This window comes from Botryllus schlosseri, chromosome 12 (assembly GCF_051294905.1).
Source record: "Botryllus schlosseri isolate E-star chromosome 12, Bs_hap1, whole genome shotgun sequence".
NCBI classification, from domain to species: domain Eukaryota; kingdom Metazoa; phylum Chordata; class Ascidiacea; order Stolidobranchia; family Styelidae; genus Botryllus; species Botryllus schlosseri.
In genome coordinates, this window is record NC_137247.1 from 8,867,220 (window position 1) to 8,878,896 (window position 11,677).

Sequence of the window (11,677 nt, forward strand, 5' to 3'; positions counted from 1 at the left end):
TTGTGCGAATAATTATCGAGACGACCGATTTCGAATCGTAGGGCGAGGCCGTTCACAATTCCATTTTTGTGCCTTGGAATCAACTTTTATCAAAATACACCAACCAAAACTCTGTCGACAAAAGGAGTTCGTGTACCACCTAAAAATAGTACATTGAACGCTCTCTCATTCGAAATTTCATGCTGGTGACGTCATATTTTGTGATACGATTGTTGATATACAATGTTCTTTCTAATTCTCTACTAGTCGCTGACGATTACCCCTGACGAGTGTCAGCCGAAAATATTCGGGTTCATTTCAATATGAATATACTATTTAATCATCCACATATGTAAGAAACAAATCGCATTTAATGAATGTGTATTTTAGCGACAGCAATGTCGCTTCAAAGCCATTTCCCCCCGATAATGACGAAGCCAAAGCAAATTTCAGAACAGCATTGTTATACAGGCGCCGCCATGCTTGCTTCCTTCTGATCAAACAACACACGGTGCTGATATGTTTGTGGTATTCGTGGTGTTTGTCGACTACTGTGGTCATGGTCATATTCACCAGGCCGATATTCCTTATTTTTGAATCCGTATCCGCCGACTTGTAGCCAGTGTTGGGATGACTCGAGTCATGACTTGACTCGAGTCAGACTCGAGTCACCTTTTTCGTATGACTTGACTTGACTCGAGTCACTTTGCTAAAATGACTTGACTTGACTTGACTCGGCGTATCAGAAATGTGGATTGACTCGTGACTCGGAGCAAAATTCACGAGTCAATTTCAAGTCATCAAGTAAAAATCACCTTATCTTGCATATGTTCGGATTGTTCGCCAAACACTTGTGTAACCCATGAGAGCGACCAATCATTCAATGATCGTGCGTTTTACTGATCGTCAAATATTCTCTCACAAATATATGGACCACAAACGAAGTGATCGAAGCTACAACTTACGTTGTCGTAAACTAGTGGTAAAGTAATTTAATAGTAAAATATATATTTCTGTTCTCTGTTTTACCTTAAGCGAACCTCTTGTTTTATTTAAATTGTAATCGAATATAGTTTATATACTCCTCAGCCATTGGCGCAGATTCGAATTGTATCATACCAATATTATGTATAAATGGACGATACATCGCATCTTATCAATTCGTTTCTCGATTCTTTATCTTGACTAGTAACTATAAAATGAGGCTATGCCATTACTTACGTAGTTTAACAGTTCTATTTGAGCGATACAGCCCCTTATTGCATGTATATTTGTATATTCAACTCTATATTAGTTCTTTCGTTCCTCGGTTCAGAATCAATGACCAATCAATCTGTTATTCAGACACCTAATCACTAATCATGCTTCATACTTCGAAAAGCCGACTTGACTTGAATTTTGACTTGAGTCGTGACTTGACTTGACTTGACTCGACAGGACTCGAGTCACCTCCAAAAATCGAGTGACTTGACTTGACTCGAGTCACCTTTGAAAATCGATTGACTTGACTTGACTCGAGTCAAAATGTGCGATGACTCGAAATGACTCGTGACTCGAAGGTAGTGACTTGATCCCAACACTGCTTGTAGCACGGCCCACTTCTAGGCTTTTTGTAAGGCACGGCTTACGCGGATGATAAGGCGAGGAGGAGCCTAGATAAACCTCCACCACTTAGGTAGGAATTCTGGAGTCGACCTCGGTGGGACTCGAGCACACAAACCATTGGCATTCTAGGTGCGGATTATACCACTACGCTATCTCGCCACATACACGGTGCAATCCTTAATTGAGATTTCAAGGTATTCGATAAGCCAGGTACCCCACATTTACCAAGATATCAATTTATCAGGATTGAGTACATGGTAAATACCGAGAATTTAAGTCTTCTCGCTTTGACGAAATTACGGGTAAGCTGTATTATAGCACGCTGCGCACTGCGCACACACGCATATATTAACATATAATCACTACAATTTGACGTTTAAGCAAGTAGCGGGGAATATCGGCAGACTGGGGCGGCGAACAGCATTATCATGAAAGACGGGAAACTGTCTGCGCGGGCGGTCCCGTCACGAGCCGGATTTGAGCAACTTTTTCAAAAAAATTTCGCGCTGCGCGCCATTCCAAGTCTCCAAAACTCTTGAATATATGGTACTTATCCCCCAAGAAAAAACACGAAAGGTTTCTAGAAATGGGCATATCGGCGTTGGCCATTACCGCACCACGACCCACCAAGACATATAACTGCTTGAGACATATTACAGGCGGGGGGGGGGGGGGGGGCGACGATGTGCTGTTACAGCCCTGGGTATACGTTCGTCAACACCAGGAATAATATTTGACCCATACAGTACAATATATTCGGCATTTACACATGTAAATTCATGCAACCTTGGTACATTTGGGAACATTTCAAACCCTTCCTATTTTTCTGTCGGCTTGGCTCACATATCTATTTTACGGAGGCGCAACGTTGCGTGTACGGTTACCAGTTCACTTCTCATTAGTCTTATTGCGTGCTGTTCCATTCTGGGGGTCTCAACTTTCACCAATAGCAATTCTTTACAAAAGAAAGTCTTACCAAATTTTATTGGAGGAGCAATTTTAAAGTGTATAGAGGTTGGGAACCTATCTTATAATTTGATAATACTTTTGTTTTGTGTGATTCTGTAGATTAGGTTACTGTTAGCTGTGCGTTACTGCACGAGATTTCCATGTCGTGAGATTCTGTTGTGATTTCCAAATAATCCTGCGCGTATAGGCCCGTATTATACGTTCCTACATCGCTGACGACACATGAAATAAAGAAACTGGGGATATCATTGGTGCATCGGGGATGTTTAAATGGATATCTGATATAAAATAATCAGAAAACGCCGTAACATTTCCACACATCACAAATAGAATATCATTTGAGAGGCTGTTCAAGTTGTGAAAGTGAGGGAAAGTATGAAATATGTTATATGTAGGGCAATTTTTTTTTGACCTAAAAAACGGAAGATTTTGACCTAAAAAATCTAAATTTTGACCTTTTTTGACCTAAAAAAACTGAAATTTGACCAAATTTTGACCTCACGTATGCAAATTAGGTGTTTTCGCATATAATGTTAAAATTGTACTACTTATCTTCATTTCTGGTTGGAACTGTCTGTCCTTACAAAGTAGATTGACCTGAAAAAACGTTTTTGGCTCAAAAGCTGACAGATTTTTACATGAAAAACTAGTATTTTAACGAAATCTGGCCCTATGAAGAATTCCAGTAGTTACATTACGTATTCTGGTGGAAATAATTAAAATTTGTTGTAGTACAACGAAAGATCCTTTCCTACATTCTCGGGTAGAAAGTGTCTGTCCTTACTACGTAGCTTGCCAAGAACGGAGAAAGAACGTTCAACAGCAGCATTTGTTGGCTGACAACACTCAAGTTGTGTGCACACTGCTGGTGACAAACCGTGTTGCTTCATTCTGACAATGTTGTCTATATCACAATTTTTCAGCTTGCGCTTCTTGATATAAGAACCATGCAATGTCCAAGCAGTCTTGCTTCAGCTAGGATATTGCGGTACGTTGACCATAAAACCATGTCACTATTTGTTTCATTTGACCATTTATGATTCACAATGAGCAGACGATGGTCCGTTTACAACGGTAGGCCTATAAAGTAGGCTACAAGCTGTAAAATATCAAATGATAAGTTCACCGACAGCGCAAAATCTACGATACAAACGAAATGCAGAGGTCAAAAAATGTTTGACTTTGTAAACAATTTTGACAAATTTTGACCTAACGCTACAATTTTGACCTAATTTTGACTTTTTTTGACATGTCAAAAAAAAATTGCCCTAGTTATATGGAAGAATGTTGCCGTGGTATGGAAGATTATCAAGTATGGTATGGAATGATTGGGCGGATATGGATCATGGAAGATTCCCATTCCATTCCATACCATACCATGCCCTGCTTGTAATCAATCGTTTTCATCGAACACGAAACTCGATAAACGTATTTACTTGCTACAAGAATAACTGCTATGTTATTGAAGATATAGTTACTAATTATTTTTATTTTTAAAATAATCCTATTATATCAAAATCAACTCTACTTAGGCACCCACGTCATCAGGGGTGGTAAAGGTGTGAGCAGGGCTCGCGAATTTTCAACCAAACAATACCTGAATTACTTTGGTGATGATAAAGTTGCTAAATGATGTTTTTGTTAAGAATTTGATTTCAAGTCGGTAAATTAACACAGTGATCGAATATTCCCGGGTATTATTGTCGCGCAGAGATAGATGGTATTGAAGTGCGAAGGCAGCGGCGTCGGAAACCTGCGAATAATCCGATGCAGCTGAAAGTCAACGACTATTGTAATATTGAGGTTACGAGTCGACCACATACAAAAGGATCAGACTCTCAAAAGGATTAGAGTTAGAAAATTAAACACTACTATCATTTGTTAAGATCGAAAACCAATTCTCTGATTACTGTTATAATATTGCGTATGTTTTTGAGTCACACTAATTACCGATCGATGAATTATCTCGCGATCGTTTGGAAGGTTTTTGGTATTTATAACCTCACTCATTTCGTACTATCTTACCGCCGATCGGAGTTTTTTTTATAACAAACTAACTACCGATTCATTACACCCGTTTACAAATTACGAAAAAATTTTGCGCCAAGAATTTTCATGATTGATTTAGGCTAATTTAAGGTTGTTGAATCCGATTCTGTGCTCAGAATTTTTCTATCACATCAAATTTTTTTCCGTATGAATTTTTCCCATTTTCGTAAATTAATCAAATTTCGGCTTTCGTTAGTGACATCACAATACAACAGCAACAGATCAAATATTGGTAATAAAATCATCTATCATGAAACTTGGGCTGTTATAGTACAGAATAAGTGAGTTTTGATGAACTTGAATCCAGTGATTCTCTATCTTCGTTCAATCAGAAGCTCTTTTAACCCATAAAATTACACTGATCTACAAATTTCAAAAACATTTTGCCCAAAAATATTTCATGATTGATGTAGGCTAATATTAGGTTGCTGAATCCGATTCTGTGCCCAGAATTTCTCTATCACGTCATTTTTTCGGTTTATGTATTTTTCTCATTTTAATAAATTAATCAAATTTCAGCTTTCGTTCGTGACATTACGATGAACGTACAACTGCAACAAATCAAATATTGTTATTGAAATCATCTATGATGATGAAACTTGGGTTGTTGTAAAACAGAATACCTGAGTTTTCGGTGAACTTGAATTCGTTGGTTCTCTATCTTCTTTCGATCAGAACCTCTTTTCGACCAATAAATTTATACGTGGAGGAAACAAATTTTAGTCGGTAGAAGTCATCATCTTTATACAGCACTCTTCATATAACGATTGTGATTAGTAGCTCCGTACCTAATTCAGTTTCCTACGTTATCTTTATTTTTACATCTGTCCCGCAGACCTAATAGGTGAATGCATCTTGTGACAGCAAACTGCTCTTTCGTACAACGTAAAAGTTTGCGAACAACAAACATGTATTGTGTGTATATTATGGTTACCATACGTCCTCTTTTAAGAGGATTTGTCCTCTTTTTTTACTTTTTTGAAAGTGTCTTCGGAGGATGCCCTTTTGTCCTCTTTTTTGAGATTTTGTCCTCTATTTGGAAAATTTAGGTAACATTTAGAGAAAAATGCGAGTGATATGCCGTAAATTAGCACAGAAGTGACGCTCCGGCGGGCATTTCGGAGTGCAAACCGGTGATATGAGCTCTGAGTTGAAAAGTTTATTTTTTAGTCAACCACAATGTGGAGAGAAAAACGGTATTTTGAGCTCTGAGCGGAAAGTTGACCTTTTTTTAGTCAACCGATCACGAAGTCGGAAAAATTCACCAATTTTTGAGAATTCTTCTCCGGTTTTGCAAGTCTCAAATTTCTGAAAAAGTGCCCTCTTTTTAGATTTCCAAAATATGGTAAGCCTAGTCTATATTATGTAGACGATTGTTCACTCCGGTACATGACCTAAACATGTGGCCTTTTAAGCTTGTTTTGAAACATTAGAAGAAACAGGATGCCTGCTTTTCCAAAGAAAAATGGGCTTATCGTGATAACTTGAAATAATTTATCATCATCAATCTACGCCTGTATTTATGCTAATTTTTCTCCAGTTTATATATTCTGTTACATTTTATCGGAATCGGGGAAAGCGGTTTCAGAACGCTTTATTTCTCTTGGTTTATTGCCATGGTATAATGGACGGCTTCTTTTGCATTGTCTATTATAGACAACTCGATGAATGAAGACTGCTTACGAACAGCTCAGCACGAAACCAGAAGTGCGTGTTACTTCACAATAGGAATAAATATACTTCGGTTCTAGGACAGTCGATCCGTCTCGACATATGACATTTTGCGGCCTTCACCAAATAGCGTGTGTTCTATGCTAGAACAGAGCCAGAGATGAGCATTGGTTAATTTCTAGTTATGTTTTTATATGGTTTGAGGCTTTTTCCTAGTGTTTTTCAGGATTAAATGCAAGTACTAAATATAAACACTCTACATTTTTGGTGGTTTCTGATTTGCCGTAATATTTTACTAGAACTAGAGTTGATCGAATAAATCGGCGTTGCTACTCAAGTAGCACAAGTAGCGCCTTGCACTTCTACCAATTACAAGTAGAAGTAGTAATATGCAAGACATCTTGAAATTAGTTCAAGTGGAATACGAAATTAAATGTCTGAGGAAGTCAGTAAACATCTAAGTTTATTTGGTTGGCGGGAGGGTGGTCACATAAATTCAACAGTTAGTGGGAGGTGGCTACATACGAAATCGCAAGATGCATCGTTGTGGCTACCGCAAAATGACAATGATGACACCACCCATGGGTAAAATCTTTGAAAAGTATATTCACGCTATTTCACGCGTTTCCTATGATAATTTAACTCATGAAAGTGGTGGAATATTATCCTGAACTACATTCTACTTTACAAAAACCTATAATTGCAAATGGAATTAGCTCATCCAAAATACTGTTCAGGTAGATGTGGAAGTAGTTCTAAAACATTACCACTTCAGTAAGTACTGCAAGTAGCCCAAAACTACTTGATTACCTCGAAAAAGTAGAATTATTCAACATATATAATATCTCAAGAACGTGATATGGTAGCGCAAAAATAACGTCAGATTCTTATTCAGCGCCCCCAAATTAGGTATAACTGACCCGAAGATGTCCTGGCGCAAAAATCGTATAGACCAGTGTTATCATCATAACTGCGACAATCGGCCTTGCGACCGATTCCTATACCTATAGTGTTAGTTCACAACCGATCGCCGGGTATTACCTCACCGCCGCACACATCTGAATGAGCGGTAGTTCGCTACTGCGCCAAAACCTGATTTGATAGTTCGTCGCTATACCTATACCTGAAACGTTAGCATGCCACCCCGGTTTTCGCGATAATCCACCACCCCCACCTATACCTAAAAGGGTCAATATGCGAGCAATTCCTATCTCTGTAACGCTATCATGCCACCCCGCCTATACCCGAAAACGTTGGCATGTCACCTCCGGTTTCGCGTTAGCATGCCAACCGTTTTAGTGATGTTTATTCAAATATGTACATAAAATTTCAAAAATTTCATAAAGAAAATCTTTCCCCATCATCGGGTCATCTCGTCTCAGCCGTTGCCGAAGTAGGATTTGTATAAGCGGTCTTAGTAGACGCCGTCGTAAGTTGGTGCTCGTAGTCGCTCGGCTCATCTCATCGCAGCAGTCGATATCGATTCGCGGTCGCGGTTGTAGTAGGAGTGGCCAGTACTTGGCGCTCGTTTGCGTGTGATTTTCATATATATTTGGTAGAGTGGTGGTGGGTGGGGTAGGAATAGGGTAGGGGTGGGTGGGGTACGAATAGGGTAGGGGTGGTGGTGGATAGGGTGGGTTGGGGGAGTATGTGGTGGTTTAGGGGTGGGGTAGAGTGGGATGGGATTGGAGGTTTGGGTGGTTTGGATAGTTTGTAGAAGGATTGGTTGCGTTTTGTGGGTCGATAAATGCAATACGATTTATCGCGCGAGCGTTTAAATGGCTCGCTTAAATTATTCGGTATATTTTACTTCTAATATCGTGGATGCGTTGGTCAATATTTTGGTCGTATTCATTTTGTATGTCGAGTGCGTTTTTCCATTCCCACACAAGGGTTTTCACCAGTGGCGGCTCGTGACAATATCGGGTGGTGGGGCAAGGGCTGCGAGCGACTTTTATCAACATGACGTCACAATGGCGTTTTCCAAGGTAAAAAGGTAACTTTATGATGGTCACATGAATTTCCCGACAACAGTGATTTTAACGTAGGTGCCGCGAGAGGTTTGCCGGTGAGCCGTGACTTGAAGTGTGGTAACAAATGTTTTATTCATTTATTTTTAATCAAAGGATTATTTTACAAAATGTACGTGAACTAAGAATCGTCCCTATGCCACGAATCAAGTATCAGGTCATCCTTAGTAGCATGCGTTTTGATTTCATGGTAGAGTTATAGATTACGCAAATCGATAGACCCTAAAATCCGACCGTCACCCCAAATTCGAAATCCGGATCCAGTCCGGCCAGGTAAAAAAACATTGAAATCCTGCTCCTGCTCCTGAACCGGACTGTGGCCATCTCTGGTTACGACCAGGTGATAATAGGCAACCAAAGCGGAGGCACCCGGCGTACGATTGGATCAATAGACTGGACAACTTCTAGATCTCTCATTTTCGCTCTAAAGGCAACTGCGTAAACTACGTACGGAATAAAGATTCAATACGATTCATGTTCGCACTTGACTTGACCTGACTAATTCCAATGACTAGAACTCGAGAGATTGCGTAAGCCTAACTGGAAAGGTCAACGAGTTCGGACACATACGCAATTGTTATCTCATAGATTGGGCCTGTCATATTGAATCCAGAACATCAATTTGAATGGTCTTTGAAGAACTAAGGACAGCAGCCTCGGAACTTCGGTCTCGGAACAACGTAGGACATTTTGGGCTTGAAACTGGAGACTGTGACACAACACATACGGCTCACTGTCTATAAGTCTGCTGCGAAATCGCCGTTGGAAAATATATTAATATATAAATACATGAATAAAAGCCGTAACTTAGTATACTGTTACAAGAAATCATCGAGAAGTAGCATACGTAATCTCATAACCCATTCCGGTATGGTACACTGTCAAAATCAATGCAAACAGACGAACACCGAACTTTGAGTAAAATAGATCGAGGAATAGGCTGATCGAATGATCAGCTGTTAGCCGACATCGAAAATGAAATAGCTATCGCAATTGACAGGGGATTGTAAGCAAATGGTTTGAAGGCCACAATTTCACAGTGAAATGGACATTGGCGAACATAAAATTATGCGAATACTTGAATGCAAACCGAGAATCTTGGTTAGCTGTTTCATGCGATCATCGAGATATACCATTGGAAATATCATCACCGATCTCGTTATGGAACGCAGACTATAGATTAGCACAGACCGACACCGGCTTTTGCGTGAGATCCGCAATGACGTAGGTAGGCTAAGTATCAGATCAGCGCGCATCTCTACCATACTCGACCTCGAAAACGAAATAACTGCCTCAATCATTGAGTGTCAACTTTAAGACTTGGCACCGCGTTCGATACTAAAATCAAGACATACCGTGTGAAAGCTCATGACAGATCTAGGTATGGAACATCGTTAAAATCAATAGAGACCAATAACGGCTTTTGCGTAAATTTGTTGGCGATAAATGAAGAGTCAGCTCTTACTCGACTTTGGAAACGAAATTACCACCCACATAGTTCAGTGACAAACTTAAAACTTGTTACATCGGTCGATACTAACACTTACCGTGCCAAATGTCATGACCGATCTCGGTATAGAACATCGTCAAAATCAATGGAGACCAATACCGGCTTTTGAGTAAAATCCGTTTGCTGTACTATGTACATGATAGATCAGCACACACTGAACTTCGGAAACGGAATTACTACCATTATCTTCAAGTAGCAAGCCTAAAACTTGGAGCAGTGTTAAATACTACCTTCACGACATATCATACCAAGTTTCAAGAATTATCATGGTGCGAAACACCGTCAAAATCGACCTATACCAGCAAAGGTCGACTCAACGCATATTACGGTAACCGAGTTCAGATATAGATATGATTGTTACATCACACCTTAGGGGCGAGTAGGCATATTTGCCCCGGTTGCTCGGCCATTTTACGAATAGGAGAGAGTAAATCACCGTTTCTTTATTGTGCGCGGCTTTGAGAGAATAGATAGTGAAAGCTTGTTATGAGCGCTACCGGGGCAAGCCCCGGCTAGGCATTCACAAAGCGAAAACACAGAAGAGAATTCGATTTTCGCAGAGACTTCGCTATGTATGGGCGCTTGCAAGCGAAAGCACAAGAAGAACGCGGGTTTCGCTGTGATCTCGGTATATATTGATTGCTGTGCGTCTATAAATGGTTAAATTGTTATTGAACAGAATTTTAGGTGGGGCAATGCCCCAGTTGCCCTATAGGACGAGCCGCCACTGGTTTTCACGTTCATAAAAGTTTTTATTATAGTCGGAGCTTGCGGTCCGTCGTAGACGTTGCGTATGATCTCGTCGGGTGTAGCGTCAATAGTCGTTTGCAGGTCGTTCTCGAGATCCTGTATTACAAGAGAGAACAGTTTTTTGTAAGTTGCGCATTCGGCGAAGGTGTGACGCAGAGTATCTTCGGCGTGTTGGCAGAATTTGCATTTGTTTTTCAAGTAGGCGTCTTTTCTTCGTATCCAGCCTGCGTTGGTTTTTCTGGAGCCTGTAAAGTAGCTCTCAGTGTTAATGCGATACGAAATCTCACGTTTCTTGTTGTCAATGTGATCTTTGATATTGGGCTGGTATAGCCATATCTCTTTCCAGTCCGCCATGCGGCTTCCTCCTTGTTGCGTCTTCGTTTTAACAAGGATCTTGTACATTTCTTTCTGGCTTAGTTCTTGTATATCCTGTGATTGGCCTTTAATTACGTCGAAAATTTCCTTTTCCTTCTTCCATTCCTCCGTCAATGTATTTCTGTGAGGGTAGAGGTTGTTGTATAAATTGCAATTTATATCTCTCACCTTCGTTGTCAGATTGTATATCGCTTGTGCATGCCAGATATCAATCGGGTTTTCGAGTCGACTAAGTTGTTGTAGTCTTTTTGCTCTCTTTGCTTGTGTTGCAGATTCGATATCTGGCATATCAATCCCTTCTTCTGGCTTAGGTCTGATCAGTTGCATTCTGCTTTTCTGCTCGAGCTTCTCAGGACTCCACAGTAGGCCGAAGACGAGGCGTTCGAGTTGCTTGAGCTTGTCGTCTGGAATTTGCTTGTTGGCATATGTATAAGTTATTTTGATAATTATGTATGCCTTAATCGCCGTTATTTTACCAATCCAAGAAAGCCGTTTTGATTTAATATGCCTTACGCTTTTCTCGACTCCTTGCCAGAGTCTGTCGAAGTTCATTTGCAGTTCGCTTTCTCCGTGGTATAAGCCCAGTATCTTAATTACTGGCTTTAGCATATGTGCGTGCGCAGTTTTTTGCAGTCTGATACGCGATTTTTCGTTCAGTGGTAGGATTTCCGTCTTGCCTGTGTTGATATCTTGACCTGTCACTCTATGCAAGCTTTGATATTCGTTAAGGACTGCTGTA